This window comes from Nicotiana tabacum, chromosome 14 (genome assembly GCF_000715075.1).
Source record: "Nicotiana tabacum cultivar K326 chromosome 14, ASM71507v2, whole genome shotgun sequence".
Lineage (NCBI taxonomy): Eukaryota > Viridiplantae > Streptophyta > Magnoliopsida > Solanales > Solanaceae > Nicotiana > Nicotiana tabacum.
In genome coordinates, this window is record NC_134093.1 from 76190696 (window position 1) to 76208788 (window position 18093).

The following is an 18093-nucleotide window of genomic DNA, read 5'->3' on the forward strand; positions in this document are numbered from 1 at the left end:
GCCCGTCCCATCAAAGATATCAAATTTTGGAGGATTGTTCCCTGCCAGCATATCAACATATGGATGAATGCATAAGTCTTCATAATGAAAACTCCTGCTCCCTCAAGCAACCTGCATGTTCTTCATTTGTTTCCTCAATACTCGTAGTTGTTCAGACAGTGACTCATCATCCTTGGATATTACTTCTCTCTCCATTTCAACATATTAATCAATCTCATAAGGCATCCTGATTGTGACAGGCACGGTGAATGTGGGTTCTGATGCAGTATATACGGGTGGAACATATCGCTCATGGGTGGCGGTGTGTACCGCAAATATATGCTGCTTATGGTATTTGTGAAAGTGACATTGTCACGAGGAGGAATTTGGACCAGATTGATAGTGGTTGGTGGATTTTGTACGGCTTGAACATAGTTGGGAACATAAGTCGTGTGTATGGGAGGGTTTCATAGATTTGCGGGGGTAACAAGTTGTATGACCTAGGTTATGGCGGAGTTTGTGGTACATGTGGCAGTAGTTGGAGTATTGGTAGGATGTCGTGTTTATGAAGGAAAGTGGTCGGGGGTTGAATCTAGTTTTGGAAAATTGGGTGGTTGTGGAAGCGTCGTCATGGCTAGGTGCGCCAATTTCCTGATTTGAAGTACCTCATCTATTAACGACTCCATTTCTTTCTCCATCCGGGCGACATATTCTTTATTCCGAGTTTTATACCTTCCCCCTGATCCCTCTGGGTTGTTAGTTACTACCAGAGCATTTCTGTCCGGGTTATTTGTGGTAGTCATCTTCCCTTTAGACCTCAGGTTATATGGTGGCTCGGCCAGCTTAGATATCGACATAAATCAACCACTATTTTTGGGGGATAAATAAATAAAGAGAAACACCAAGAAACAAAAAAAAAGTATAAGTTAGCTCTGGGAGTGCATATATATAATCACACAAGGCAATTAATTCACATATTTGAGCAAGGCTGTTCCAAAAATATTCAGGGACCACACTTTGTCAGAGGTAGGCCTACATCGTAAATGCTTAACAAATATCCAAATCCTGACACATTCGGATTCGGAGCAAATTCAATTTTCATTGATAGGAAATTTGTTGGTTACAACATGAATTACAAAGGCTTCAAAGCTTTTACATCATTGACATGAAAGACAAAGGGATAATTGCCAAGTCTTACAATACGATTCCTCCGGGGTTCACAAAAGTTTTGTGGGCTTATAGGGTTGCCCTTAGGGAATTTAAAGGGTACAGAACGAAAATCAACCAACAACTCAATAGTCATACCCGGAATCTCCTCCAAGGCTCTCCTCCTCTGGATCTTCTTCAGGATCTTCCTCGAATTCCTCCTCTACGTCATTATGATTATACTCTGACTCTTCTTCCGGATCCTCCTCTAGTTATTCTTTAGACTAAATCTATATGTATTCCACTATCTGATTGTCCACATCAGGCGGCGGTAGCATGTGATCAACCAATCCTGGGATTACCTATTGGTGCATGGTAGAGGTGACAACATAGTGAGGCGGGATCTCGGGGTATACTTGCAACACTGCTCTCGAGTCATCCTACCTGGATAACCCTTCTCGACTAGGCTTGGACAGCTGATCTTCTGTAGTAATCCACACAAAATCTCCGGCGTGCACCATGCGTCTTGACCCATACCCATCGTGTTCATGTCATTCCACTCTTCTTGAAGACATCTTACCCCTCGGAATCGGACTTTATCCACTGTAGTCGTCCTCATACAAAGCCATCCGGGACCAAAGAGGTACGTCTTGGACCAAGCCAAACTGCCTCAGGACTATCAACGGTGTATATGGCTAAATCCCTTCCAAACCCATTAGCTCAATGAAATATATCTCCGAGCCCCTCACAATTGCTCTGCTGCTTAGCCAAGAAAGCTTTCGATTGATGTACTCTCCCATTAGGTGGGTCAAAAATTCCTGCTTTTCTTTTGGACAATGTGGTGTTCCCCAATGCCTCATTCTCTCTTCGTGACTGCGGATCATGTTGCTAATGCCGACGAAGTATCGATGGTTGGCTCCCTTTGGAAGAAGTGCTCTATAGCCCATATTTGCAATAGTAGGTTGTTGCCTTTAAAGAAGTCATATCCCCTTGAACACGCTGATACCCAGAACATCTCTGCCAACAGCATTGCGACAAGAGTGACCCGCAAATTTCCTCTGAATGTAGCCAAGATTAGAGGTAGTATATTGATGTTGATCCATCCCTTCTGTTGTGGCAAAACCAGAAGTCCCAACAATGCTAAAGAGAGGGTCAAGGGGCGAAGACTCTCCCACATTTCCTTGTCACACTAAAACTCCTCAAGATATAGATCATAGCTCTCCCAATACCCAAATCTATAGAAACACTTGTCAATACTTATCCACCTGTATTTGATGTTCCTTAAGTTCCTGTTGCTCTTCAATCCCAATGCATTAAGAAACCTATGACCCGACATGGTGACCCGCAGTATGGACTTTCATCCGGCAAACAAAAACTCAATAAAGCTAGTAAATTCCTCGAGCTTTGGTGTTAACTCACAGTCGACGAACTTTAAAACCACCTTAGCTAGATCCTGTAACTCTGTCAATAAACTTGTAAGCACTCTATCAGCTCGGATATTCATCAACGCGGTTAGGGCTCCAAGATGTGCCCAAATTCTGTCTCCATATTCTCGTCAGATTTTTCTCCATCATTTCTTCCGCTTGTGGGGGTTCTCCCATTTCCATGCTAATTTCAGGGATGTTGTGGTAAATTTACGTCTAAAAGGGGAGAAAAGGCTAGGTAAGTGTTTTACTCCGAGCCCTTATTGTATTAATCTGGATTGATTTGTCATTCCACAATAGGCATGCCGTTAGGTGCATCATCTGTTGATTTTATGGTGGCTTTCCTACTTGTGAATCAATGCCAAGGATCCAATCACCTAAGGTATATGTAGTATGACCTATGTTTACTAAGAGTAGAGTGTTTCCTAAACTTGGGAGTTGAACTAAATAACTGCGAGACGACATGTCAGTTGACCTCACAATGCCGTTCTCTGAAACTACAGAGTTTTGAAAAGAATGTTCGTATGGGTGAAAAGACAACCCTCGCATGACTTGTGTGTGATTGAGTACGACCTAGACTCGATAGGAAAATGTGATGGCAGTTTATAAAGCAGTAACAAGTAGTTGTGATAAGTCATTGATAATATTAAGAATACAACAGGTAAACATATATTTGTAGATTATGGAGACATGTACACATCTAATAAAGTGTCAAGGAAATAGAAAAAAATAAACATCCTCGAGTTTCAAAGTCTAGCTTAAGTCTGCTAAGGTCAGAACCCAAGTGTAAAAATTCCTAGTAGATTCGCCATATTGTTGCACCCTATTTTGCATTAGTCAAAATAAAATACAACTTGTGGTTTCCCTGAAGTTGATAAAAGAATAGTCGTTACCTAATATTTAAAGGTATACTAGGATACCTATAAGTCTATGAAAATCATTATCCCAATGGTCTACTAAACCAGTGAGAATTCGGGTAAGGGTTCTAGTTAGTCTAAGGGGAAGGTTTTAGGCATCCCTTAAAATCTACATAAAGTAGTTCCTTAAACTTAGGCTAGATATGGGGAGAGGATATTTTATATCCTAGTTGATTAATGATTAAAGATATTAAACGGGTCTTAGTGAAAGACTTGAGTAAGGGATAAAACATTTTAATTTTTATCGAATACTCATTTATTTGAAAAAGGATTTGCAACTTTAGAAATGGCAGTACTTGTTTCAAAACCTTAGTGATATGGTTTGCAAAAATAAATGATTGCCATTAGAAAAATGTGTCTATGTTAACATCTCATATATATTGAGTTAAATGTACCTTGTTTGTTTCTTTTGATGACTGTTTGGTATAAATCAAATCGTTTTTAAAAAGTCGTTAATTTAACTCTTGTAAAATCAAATCTTGATTTGCATTGCGCAACTACTTTTCTGTCCAAAATCAATTTAGATGTTAAGTTTGCCTAAGTGGTTTGTTTGAAAAACTTTTCCCAAAAGGTTGTTTCCACCTAAACTGTTCAAATTCTGTAAATACCTAAACAAACGAAAACTTATTAGAAAAAAGTAAGTGAACGAAGGAAAAATTAGTTGACAAATAATTAGTTTAAAGTGTTCAAATTCCAAAAAATTATCAAGACTATTAAATTGAGTATTCTTTTCGGTCAGGGTTACCTTTTACCTTATTAGATTTAATTTCCCTAAGATTCTCGTAAACAATCACAACAAAACAGAGTGATACAATACAATGTTAGTTCCACAGTAACATTTACAAAGAACAAGATATCAATAATAATGATCTTAAAGCAAGGGAAAAGGACTGGACTTTCGGGTTGGGCTGACAATTAGTCAGGCCCAACCAAATTCAAACAGTAGACTTCAGCAGATGACAAGGGAGGCAGCCTAATTCTTCGAACTTGAGACTGAGTCCATCATGAACTCCACATGCCTAGTGTACATGCAAAAGAAAAATAAGAAAACCAATTAGCATGTGCCAATAAATGTAAAGCAGAAAATAATAACAATAAATATTAGCATGATTCAAAATAAATATGGCAAAGCCCAATTTCATTTCTTCTAATCCCCTAATAATTTATCAAAGTCAATGAATGTAGGCTTGAAGTGAACCATATGAACTTACAAGGATCCCTTACGAACCCTTGGCATTTTAGAGTTCACAAGGGTCTCTTGGACCCCGATCAGTGCTTGTACCAGGGAAGGGTCCCTTGATAGTAAAATTAAGTCCGTAATAGATACCTCAGCTATTTAACCTTGTTATTCCATAGGGGTTTAAATAAAAAAGAAACCCCTGACTTAGCCTTTTGAATAAACTAGCTAGGCAGCCCAAACATTCCACACGAGAAAAACTATCATAAGCACATAAAGTCCTATATGATACCTCAAACTATCTAATCATGATATATATTTCAAGAACTCAGTCAAACAAAGGTACAAATAGTTTTAGGACAATACCAAACTTGTTGGCAAACAATCATTCTAAGAACTGAAACAATCACTTGAGTGAAATGCTATAAATGATCAGGGGACTAGCACATGATTCAGCTTGAAACTATCTTTAGTAAGTGATCACTATCAGAATGCATGATGTAAGGATATATTACCCCATATAAGCTCTCAAAGTTCTTAGCAGTTTTCAAGACTTGAAAGTCAACTCAGAATCATTCCACATGTTATAACATCAATACAAAATTCTTAGGGATTATTTCTCTAAACATAATCAAGAGAGAGTCAGAAAGCATAATTGGTTAATTATATACTTCTATAACATGCTTGCTATGTTACAGATAACTTCAACTTTAAGAATGTCACTTTAGGCAGTTAAAGGCATCATTTGGGAGTTAGCAAAAAACAAACACATACACTCACTTATTGAGTTTTCATCAGAGGTCTATTGTTTCATAAGGTCAGAACAGTATCAACATATGTTTTTCTACAATAAGTTAGTCTATGTCATTAATGCTAGAAATCTTGAAAAAATTAAACAGCTTAGGGAAGACAAAAAAATGTATCAACAAAAAGTACAACTCATAATTAAACTTCAATGGACATCAAAAAACCTAAGCTAAACACTTTATACATGGGACTAACTCCACAAAGTCAGGCCAATCAGAGAGGTTATCAGAGCTATTAAACTAGAAAGGATGATTAGATTTTAATCTCAAAGTGCAACCTACAGACATGGTATCTACAACAGGATTGTAGATGGTGAAAGATAGAATTTGTAACTAATAAATCAAATAGCCTCGGCCAACAATACTCAATTAGTGGTGCCTTTAGGTATTCTAGGCATGGTATCTTTAAACATAAACAGTTAGTAAAAACTGCAAGCATGATTCCCTTAATCAAAATAGAGTTGCTAAACAAATAAGGACAGTCATTCAAGTTTCAGTACAAGTTCTATTTTATGTTAAAATGATAAACAGAATTACTACCAACTAGACTTCAAACAATCAAATATGCTAACATGATAGGTACACACAGTACTGATGACAGATTCCAATTAGCTAAACAAGAAAAGGTAGGAATTTGAACGGCGAACAACAAAAGAAATAATGGCTACACATAATATAAACATGAGAAACAAGATTCAATGGTCAACATGTATTGGCTTAAACAAACAACATATGAGATAAACATAATTGTTAATGGAAAGTATCAATTGGTCAAGTGAAAAAATAATATATGCAGCAGACATAATTGAAAGTTACATGCTTCACTAATGAATATCATGAAGGAGAGTAGGCAGAAGATTGACAAAAAATACTAGATAATCAAATGAAAACAACATAAGAAAACTATAGAGAAAATCTAATTGATTAAAGTAAGATCAGTGGTCTATTGACCTTCTTCGGGGCATCAAACCAAGTAGTCATTCTTAACCGTTTAGGATCCAAGGTCCACAACCAATTTCCAGTATTTAAACTCGAGTAGAAAAGAAAGAAATAAAGGAGGTTTAGAGAAATCCACCGAGTACTTAAAGGAAATTGGTTCTAGAGCAATTACTAGAGTTCTTATTGTAATTGTGTGTGTTGGTAAGGGCATTAAAGCCGGCTATTTATACCTATGATTGGGCCTTAAGGGTTTCGTTCAAGATTTGAAAATCAGTGGAAGATGATGATGATGTTGATGATGATGAACATGGATAAAATCAAAAAGGGAAAAAATGAAAAATCAGAGGGGAAATCAGGATAGGGATTTTACCTATTCGAAATGATGATCGGGCTTTGCGTTGAGACCATCGGACCACCGAGAAATGCTAATACCCAGAGGTCACTGCATTTGACCTCTAAGTTATCATATGTCATGATTATGTCAAGATTCCTCTGAATCTGGAGGATGCATGCAAGTTATAATGGCGGATTCAAAAGAAATAAGGCGTGATGATGAGGTCCTATAACTTTCATGTTTGAAGCTAGGGTTTTGGATTCTGAGATTTTGAATGGGGATGATGGGAATGTGAATGTTCTCGGCTAGATTCGCGGCTAGCCGGGGGGAGGGGGAATTATGAAGTTTGGATTGTCTTCTGTGACCTTGCACTGATTTGAGCATGTTTTAGGGACGGCAGGTGGTTGAGATGATGAGAGAAAAGAGAGAAGAAGAGGAAATGTGGGCGGCTGATGAGATGAAATGTCCTCTTGGTTTTGAGGGTTAGTTAGTTTAAAATGAGGGGGCGAATGTAGGCCGTTGGATCATTGGATCGACGACTCATGATTTTTGTCTAGAAAATAAAATGGGAATAATATATGGAGATAAAACGGGGGCCGTTGGAAATGAGCTGATGGATTTAAAATTAAAGAGGAATTTGTGATTAGTTTGGACCGTTGATGAATTTGATCAACAGTCTTGATGGGTGGTGTGATTGGTATAAATGAAGTGGCGAGGATTGCCAAAGGGGACGGTTGTTTTGGGCTTGGGCGGGTCAGGTGTATTTAGAATAATATTTTGGGCTAAATAATTGGGTATTAGGCTAAAATTTTAATTTAAATCATTGTCACTTTAATTCAAAATCTACCAATCTCAATCATAGCCTAATTTAAAGTTTTAACTCCACTTTTTGTAATTAATTTTTAAACTTATTTAAAACATAATAAAATGTAATTAACTGATGTTTTATTAATTAATTACTATAAACTAGTTTTAAATCATCAAAATAATTAAAATACTCGTCTATTAACTTATGAAAGCTAATTGTTTGCTTAATTAATTAATTTTAATTATTAAAAACTAAATTAATATAATTATATACTTAATATATTAATTATTGTTATACTTATTATTACCTATTAAATTATTTATAATTGAGAAAAAAAGATACAAATAATTTTAAAATAATCTTATTACATTATTGTTGATCAATAAGCGTAAAATTTTTAATTATATGAAGGGGAGGGTCAAAATTGGTCGTCAACACCTTCCGGTAAGGTCAACACTAGTGTCGTGGTCAATCTTGAATTCAACTCTTGAATGCTCTTTTTACAAGCATTTGACCATTAGAATTTAGCTGCCTTTTGTGTTAACTTGGTCAACGGAAAGGCAAGAGAAGAAAACCCTCCACAAAACTCCTGTAATACCCAGCTAAACCCAAGAAACTACGGATCTCTATTGGAGTTGTAGGTCTGGGCCAATTCTTCATTATGTCAATCTTCTGAGTATCAACCTTGATTCCCTCACTAGAGACAATATGATTCAATAAAGCGACAGACTCGAGCCAAAACTCACATTTCAAAAACATCGCATACTACTTGTGCTGATACAGAGTTTGCAAAACCGCCCTGAGATGATCGGCATAGTCCTCTCGACTTCGTGAATACAAAATGATGTCGTAAATGAAGACTATCACAAAAGGGTCGAGGAAAGGCTTGATGACTTTATTCATAAGATCCATGAAAGTTGCCGAAGCATTCGCTAACACAAAAGACATCACCTGAAATTCAAACTGCCCATACCGGATCCTAAAAGCTATTTTCGGAATATCATTCTCCCTTATATTCAATTGGCGATACCCCGGCCTTAATTAAATCTTGGGGAAGTACTTAGCACCATGTAACTAATCAAACAGGTCATCTATCATTGGTAGTGGGTACTTATTCTTGATTGTGACCTTGTTGAGCTGCCGATAGTCAATGCGCATCCTCAATGACCCATCTTTCTTCCTAACAAATAAAATCGATGCGCCCCAAGATGACACACTCGGTCAGATGAAACCTTTCTCTAGCAAGTCTTTCAACTATTCCTTCAGTTCCTTCAATTCTACCGGAGGCATTCCATATGGTAGAATTTATATAGGCTGCGTACCCAGAAAAACATCAATCCCGAAGTCAATCTCCCTATCTGGTGGAACTCTCGGAAGTTCATCAGGAAAGACCTCCGGAAACGCATTCACAACCAGTATAGACTAAAGTATCGGTGCCTCAACATCGATGTTCGTGACTCAGACCAAATGGTAGATACATCACTTGATGATCATCCTCGCGGCATTAAGGTAAGAAATAAACCTACCCTTTGGCACACCATCATCCCCTTTCCACTCAATGACTCGCTCGTCTGGGAACTCGAACCTAATGGTCCTGGTTCGTTAATCAAGCTTAGAAAAACATGAGTAAAGCTAGTCCATCCCTATTATCACATCAAAGTCCATCATTACCAATTCAATGAGGTCAGCTTATATGTCTCAACCACGCATTGTGACAATACAATCCCTATAAACCCACATGGCCACAATAAATTCACCAACTGGATTAGATAGAGAGAACGACTCACAAAGTTATTCCGGTTCTATCCCAAATCCCACAACAACATAAGGAGTGACGTATAATAATGTATAACCGAGATCTATAAGAGTATACACATCATAAGATTAAATGGTCAATATATATGTTACAACATCTGGAGAAGCTTCTGAACCCTATGCACCACACCAAGCTGCACAACGTCTTGCGGGAGCCGAATGAGGTGTTGTGGAAATAGTAGCTGCTGAACTGGCCGGTTGTATCATACCTCTACTAGCATTGTGATGGGACAAAAAACAGTCACTCTGAATATGGACCCTAAGGCCACAACCATAGCATACAAGAAGGCTCATGCAGCAGACTCCCGAGTGTATCTTCCAACACCTAGGGCAAGAGGGCCTTTGCTGTGATTAGAATCTCCCACCTAACCGAACCTGCTGAAGAGGTTACTTGTTGCCCTAACTAGGCTTGAGACGACCCCACTATTACTAACTGGGAGATGATAGCGGTGCACTACCTGAAGACTGAGCAACTGACTGTGACGGTCTGGATGACCCTCTCTTGTATATTGCCTTTCCTCCACCACCACTATTGAAAGAACCACCAAAGTTTCCCACGGACTGGGCCTTCTTGTTATTATCTCGCTCTATCATGCTTTTTAGCTTCCAGATCCGTGTCGCTTGAGCAAATACCACCATCATCCAATAGGTCATATCAAAATTCAATGCAGCTTTAGCGGCCTCGTTGATAACAAAAAGGGCTAAGGCCTTGTACAAACCGGCGCACCCTAGCCTCCATATTGGGCAACATGTAGAGAGCATACTTCCAAAGATCCGCAAACTTTAGGTGGTAGTCCCACACACTTATATTACCTTGCTTCAAATTCTAAAACTCGGTGACATGGGTTGCCCTATCCTCGGCATGCAAGAAATGATCCATAAAAGCATCAGCAAACTCGTTCCACTTTGCCAGAGGGCTACTCTCCTCACGAGACTCTTCCCACAATTCATACCATGTATATGCCATTTCTTTCAAGCGATAGGAGGCCAATTCCATTGATTCCTTCTCAATGGCATGCATAACACAGAGAGTCTTGTGCATCTTATCAGTAAATTCCTATGGATCCTCTCGAGCTTGGTACCTTTGAACACCGGAGGATCCAACTGAAGGAATTTGTTCACCCTGGAACTATCTGAATCCCCTTGGTGACTAGAGGAAGTTAATGTACCATTCAATCTCTGGGCTTGGGAAGCCACTATCTGAGTCAACAGTTAGATAGCTCCCCTGAGGTCCCCATCAGAAACACTAGGAGTAGAGGTTGAAATTAGAGGTTGAAGTGGAGTATCAGTTGGGGGAGGAATATTTACATTCCAAACTGGATTCTGAGCAGGCGTAGTAGAAGTAAGAGGTGTTGTAGTTAGGGGAGTGTTTTCACTGCTTTTGTGCTCACTCGTAACATTGGGCACTTTATCTGCTACAACTGGGGTGGCATGGGCCCTTTGGCCACTCTTTGACTTCTTCTTAGGCGCCAAGTACTGAACATTTGAATGACGCACGAGTCAAAAGGACAGTCTTAAAATCAAGCCCTATCGCACATTCTAAAATATCAAAGAAGGGTGACATTCCTAAATGCCCAAGTAGCCTCCTAATTATAGATGTGGTATACTTCACATTGATAAGAAGGACTCTACTAAACACGGCTCCGAGACATCCAAGGGCACTTTAAAACCTTAGGCTTTGATACCAAGCTTGTCACACCCCGACCTTAGGGAGCGGGAGTGGCGCGCAACCCAGCCAAGCAAGCCTACCTGGTACTTACTATCTAACATTTCCCATGAATGATTAAAGAATAAATAACAATAGGTAGTCAATTAGGAGGATAAAATGTACAATACGGATTTTTCATTAATTAAGAAGTTCCATTTCTAGATGGCAAAATATTACAAGTTCTTAGTTTAGAAGAGGAAACATCTGATAACTACAACATTTTTAGTTTATTTTTCCCCATTCAAAGCATGACCCACGGTATGTCTACGGAGCCTCTAAATAAACATGAGTGTAGTATGGAAGTGTCGGTGACTGGCCCCAGCTATACCTCAAAATACAATGTAGAAGAATCAAACAATATAAGGCCCTGATATAGAATAGGGCTCACCAAATCAGCTGAAAAGAGGGTACACCAATCAAAAACCTGCACCACCTGCTAAGGAACCATCTGTATCTATTAAAGATGCAGCGTCCCCGATAAAAGGCGTGTTAGTACATATGGAATAGTATTAGTATGTAAGCTATGTACGCTCACATAGAATGGAATGCCCACACAATGAGATATAATCATGAAAATAGGGAGTAATTCAAGAGAAATGGAAATGCCATATTAAAACATAAGAAGCAAGTATAACACAAGTAAACTCCTCAAATAGACATTAACAATTTGGGTTGGGAGATCATTAGCTACCGACACACCACCATGCACATGGCATGGAGTCCGATCTTGGCCTGATCAGCTAGGTCGTCTCACCCAATGTGTATGGGTTGGCGTGGTACCGTGAAACCACTATGTGCATGGCATGGCGTTCGATCTCGACCCGATCGACCAAGCCATCTCACCACAATACCGTGTGGATAGACATGGTCTTTGCTAGCAATCAGTTCATCCCAATTAAGGGGAATAATCTCATTATAGTGCAAAGGGAATTTGTCCCCCAACCGTCTCCGACACCGGCACATGTAGTTTCTGACTCAGGCCTTTATAGCCCACCCTTCCTCAGTGACCTAACGATACTCCCACAAATATTTTTATATAAAAGAAAATATATTCGTCTCATAGACTTTCATAAAATCTTTTATTTTATTGGCACTCTTGGTCATACATGGTAATCTTCATTCTTGCCACAATGGCCACATATCAAATGCTTTCTTTCATTTTATAACATATGCATTGAGTCATTGAAAATCATAGTGACGGTTGATAGCATTGGAAGGCCATAGCTTCATATTCATGTGCATTTGAAAACTAAAGACGATGAAACATTTTGAAGGAAAAGAGCATGGCAATAGAAAATAAGGAATGTGTTGGGCTTTATGAGCATTTGGTAATCAATCTTTTAAAGCATTTCAATCATGTAGTTTCATGGCATAAACGTCATGACTTGGGAAGGAACACATGGATATCATATAATTACTTGTCACCCATAATCATATTCTAGATATTTGGAAGCAAAGGCATGGAAGCATATATAAATCATACTTTGGAAGATCATGGAGAATTTTAAAGGAATCGATTTTATGGGAAGAGCTTAGCCAAACATACATAAAAGTTTTCCCTTAATAATACTATGATGGTCAACCATATTAAACAACTTCAATACACAACAATGTAACGCAATTGCACCAATTTCGTAAGAATTTCTATACTTTAGGCCATTTAGACTTTTTATTAGACGTCTAACGTACAAATTTATCTACAACCTCCTTCAATGGAATTCCCACCTAACAACCACCTTCCACACTAATGATCCACCTTAAATCATCCTTAGGCAATCCACAACCTCCATTAGCACATGTATACCCAACAATTCACTCTCAACCAATCAATCTCATCAATTAAATAATTTTGAATCTCTATAACACCAACACAACCTAGGTTAGGCACTTATGGATTCCAATCACCAGCCCATAAGTCCTAACATATATTTCTTACATAAATAATCCCCATAATCATGTTAGAGATATTGTAGACATACCTCTTGTAGTAAAACACTTAAAAATCCCAACTTGTGGTGTTCTTGACCAATTTGAAATTTTGAATGGAAATCTATGGATTTTCAAGATTAATCATTGTTAAAATAAGTGTTTAGGAGTAGTAATTAACTCAAAATACTCCAAATTACCTTGGTTCATAGGAAGGATGTATAAGACGAATTCTTTTTGCTAGAGCAAGCCCTAGCTCAAAGAAATGAGTTAGCCACTATCCCTCCCCGACCTTGGGGGTATTTATAGGGTTCACAGGTGCGCGGAGCTGGGTGTGATACAAGGCAAAAAACCCTTCTTTTGTGCTCGGCCGCGCACCTGACAAGCTCAGCGCGCAGGTGGGTGTAGAGATGGCATAGTGTCCATTAAACTGGCTATGAATTTATGTAAAAATATCCAAATGATAAACGGTTTGATGCATTGAAAACTAGACTCAAAGAGATTTCATTTGATAGGCATATCACCACGTAAATACTTATATTTTGAGAGTGGTACTCCTTTGAAGTCTAGTCTTGTGCGAATTCATTTGAAACTTTAGCCCATTGCATAGTTCCCAACATGGATTAGTTCTACGGCTCTTCTTATATCCTTAACAACTTCTAATACACCTCCTAAATTTAATATCATGATCATCTAAGTTGGTTTTAGTCCATAATCTCTTGTGAAAGGCAAGACAACACTTAAGCGACTCAAGAGCATGCTTTAAGGCCTCACAATTATAGGAAATCTTGAGGGGGCTTACATGCGCCCTCCCATCTCAAGGCCTGCCTTCGCTGGTGCATAACACAGCCTTGCAGGTGCAATATCGCATTTGCACCAATCATTCTGTAGATGCGACCCATCTCCCAGGTGTCAACAGCTTCGCATCACTAACCGCAACACTCGCTTATGCAACTTCGTACCCGCGACCAAAGCTCTGTCGGTGCGACGCACCAGCACCAAAACTGCCAACAACACCAAAAATAGTTCGGAATAAATCTAAAATACTCATGAGCTTCCTAGGAACCCGTCCAGCCAGACCAATTTCACGAACAAACCGATGGGCCGTGATGAGTGCCCGAGTTCTACCTATCGAACACCCCTAAGAATTCGTCTAAGATATAAACATAAAATAAGTGTAGGTCATGCATAACGTCTGAAAATAAACTACTGATTCATATGAATAACATACATGGGGAAAAATGCCCAAAGACATATATCCATATTTATATATATATATACGGAATACGGTAGGGCGAGCCGACAAGGCCACATACTATCGAACTATACATGACTGTCTACAAACCTCTAACAGAGTGTACAACTATATAAAGGACGGGACTGGGTCCCATCATACATATATGTATACAATAGTATCGTACCAAAATCCAATAGCAACTCCGGATCAAATGGAGCACACCAACTCTCGCTGAGCAGGGATCCTAAGATGGGGGGACCGTCAGCCTGTCTACCTGTACCTGCGAGTATAAAACACAGGACCCCAGGCAATAGGGGCGTCAGTATGAATAATGTTAGTATGTAAGGCGTAAAAATTAATTTATAACAAACATGAAAGAAACATGGAGTAAAGGACTCAACCTGTAAGTCTGAATAGCTCTGTGAATCATGAAACATTTATAATGTCATACATATACGTATAAATGTCATATCATGCATATGTATATGTGTACATAACATCATTAAGACTCTGAGGTCATCCCATCATATCATCTCAGCCTCTGTGGGCGAAGTCATAAACGTATACCAGTTGATCAGGTGGTGGTGCGTATATAATACCATAACCTTTCCCCATAACCCATATACATATACTATACACATGCATAACACGCAATGTACAATGAACCTGATCCATAAATGTTTGCGGGTCCTCCTTGGGGCTTGATCCGGTAAACACTGGAGGGTCTAGATTAATAAAATCACGAACTCTCGCACTAACCGGTTTATCAGCAGCACCGGTATTCTGCCTCTGAGCCTGAGCAGCTACTAAGCTACTCAACAACTGCACTGCACTGCGCATATCGTGGTCTGTAGTGCCAGACGGAGGAACTGGATGTACTGGGTGCCTCCTAATATCCTCTGGAGGAGACAGAGAGGTATGAGACGGCATCTCACTCTGAGGCTCACTTTGGCCTGCTATGGCTGGAGGTACCTGAATGTTACCCTCTCCTACAGTTGTATCAAGCCATTTACTAATCGCTTGCTTCCTAGTCGAAGGCATCGCTAAAAGAAAACAAGGTGAATATTAGATATGAACACTTACGACTCAACTCTACGCACGATCTAGATTCAGGAAGAAGGTAACAACCCTAGATGTCACGTAGCCTCCTGATTATAAATGTGGCGCGCTACACATCCATAATCAAAACTCTACTAGACACGGCTCATAGACAACCCCTAGGACAAACTTGCTCTGATACCAAGTTTGTCATGACCCAACTGGAGGGTCATGACTAGCACCCGGGCCATACTTGCCGAGCACCAACGTACATTTTATCTAACCTTTCTTATTATCTTTAAGGGCCGACAAGATCAATATAAATAGTAGACATGGATCATGAACATCCAACAATGAAAGATAATGTCATGAACATACATAACATGGGACGACAAGACTGTCAAGAAACTATATATAAGGTACGAGCTATCATGATGCCATGAAAGACTATACAACAAAAATCAGCCGAAAAGGCATTCTAAACCATACATAAGTCGACACCTGTCTATGAGCCTCTAAAAGAACATAAATGCTACAACATTGCCGGAACAGGGCCCCGACATACCCATAAGGTCTATAACAAAAATGCATACCAAGACCATGGCAAGTCCGGAGAAGGGATCTCGCCAATAACCGCTGAACTGGACAGCCTACTGTGGTGGGGGAGATCTATTATCTCAGATAGAGGTGCTCAATTTACAACTAATTTCTGGAGGTCATTCCAAAAAGGATTGGGGACTCAAGTAAGTCTTAGTATATAGCATTTCATCTCTAGACAGATGGTCAGGCTGGGTGTACTATTCAGACACTAGAGTATATGCTATGGGCATATGTGATAGACTTCATGGGTAGCTGGGATGATCATATTCCACTTATTGAGTTTGCGTATAATAATAACTATCATTCCAGCATTCAGATGGCTCTATACAACGGATGATTCGAGGTTGGGGAAACTAAGTTAGTAGGACCAGAGTTGGTACAACAAGCAGTTGAGAAGATTAAGCTTATAAGGGAAACTCTATTAGCAGCTCAGAGTCGTCAGAAGTCCTATACAGATAATCGACGACGAGACTTGGAGTTTTAGGTAGATGACTGGGTATTCCTAAAGGTATCACCGATGAAAGGCGTTATGAGAATCGGTAAGAAAGGAAAGCTTAGCCCTCGGTACATTGGACCTTATAAGATCATACGTAGAGTAGGCCAGATAGCATACGAGTTATACTTGCCTTCCAACTTGGAGTTAGTACATCCAGTCTTTCATGTGTCTATGCTCCATAAGTGTATCGGAGATCCTTTTAGAGTCATTCCAATTGACGATCTTTAGGTCACAGAGCAACTATCATATGAGGAAGGTCCCATTACTATACTAGATAGACAGGTTTGGAGATTGAGAACTAAAGACGTATCTTCGGTTAAAGTACTTTGGAGGAACAATAATATAGAGGAGATGACTTGGGATGCTGAAGAAGACATGAAGTCTAGCTATCCTCACTTGTTTCTTCTTCCTAAGGAGGATCGGACTGAGATATCACAGCCTTAGGTACGTATATGGTACTTGATTCTTATGCTAGTTATTATCATTGGTCATGTGAGGCCATTGGTGTTATTGATGATTGTGGCCCTGTGTGGCTTTGTATTGTTGGGTTTTATGTCTGACAGGTTGGTAGTTGTACCATTACAGTGGAGACTCTACCAAAATTTCTATAAATCTCTAGGAGTTTAACATTCGAGGACGAATGTTTCTAAGAGGGAAGATTGTTACACCATGTGTGTCCCAAGGTAACGTATAATGAATATGAGACTTGTTAATCATGATTTAAATTGGTTTAAAGTCATAATATGACTAAATATGATGTTTGGATAAAAAATATAAAGTTTGAAAAAAATCGGATTTAAGTTGCGAAACAACCGACTAAGGATTTGCCTTGTAACAGAGCTTTTTGAAAAATACATTTCGTGTGCTATATGAGGTCTTTTTAGGACATATTATATAACAAATTGGAGGTCTTGGAATGTAGTTTCCAATTCACATAACCATTCATTCATACGACATCCGGATAAAATGATATAAGCGTCGGAAGATGAGCCAATGCGAGGGTGCCAAGCTAGCACCTCTTTGACTTTTCAAAAGATGATATATAGGTCTTAACTCGTCTCTCTCTTCATTTTTACATAGAACCCGGACAGAGAACACCATAAAACCTATCCTTGAGCTATCTAACTAGGTTTCAAAGAATACTAACATCCCGGGTACAAAATCGAAAAGCGATAACATCAGAACGATCTCTACGACGTAAGTATCATTATACCGCCTCCCTTTTTTCTTTGTACATCGAGTTTTGTAAGGTAATTCATAGTTAGGAAATGTCTAATTTCTGTATTTAAGTGTTTAAATATCAAGGAAGGTTGATAAATTGGTTTCCTACTAATTAGAACTCACTGGACGGTGATCGGAAGCCGTGAGTTCGATTGTTTTCCACTTTTAGTGGACTGTTTTGTAGTCCACTCGTGTTGGCCTATTGTGCTGCTGATTTATGGAGTTTGGAAGGATAAAAAGGGTTTGTAGAAATGCCACATGTGGTAGGGTAGTAGGTTGGTCGCTCGTCGTTGTAGTTTCAGGCTAATTGATAACTTGTTGATTGGGTGTGTTATGGTATATTTGGGGGTTTCGTTGTATTGAAGGTTTCGAATTGTAATTAGGTTGGTTTTGAGTTGCTGATTGTATTGTGTTTGTATCTCGCCTATAGTAGGCTTGAGGGAGCAGTAAAATCAGGGGAAATGCTGCCCGTTTTATTTTAGAATCGAGTTATCATTTGAGATACGTAATATATTAGCACCA

The 18093-nt window shown here is 39.1% G+C and overlaps 1 long non-coding RNA gene across 1 annotated transcript; it reads right to left on the reverse strand.

Annotated features, from left to right (window-relative positions):
* Positions 1-4249: 4249 nt before the first annotated feature.
* On the reverse strand, positions 4250-7147 carry LOC142169148 (uncharacterized). The gene is made up of 2 exons (XR_012698891.1): positions 6759-7147; positions 4250-4485 (listed from the first exon to the last, which is right to left on the reverse strand). It is a non-coding gene; the product is annotated as an uncharacterized LOC142169148 (long non-coding RNA).
* Positions 7148-18093: the final 10946 nt, after the last annotated feature.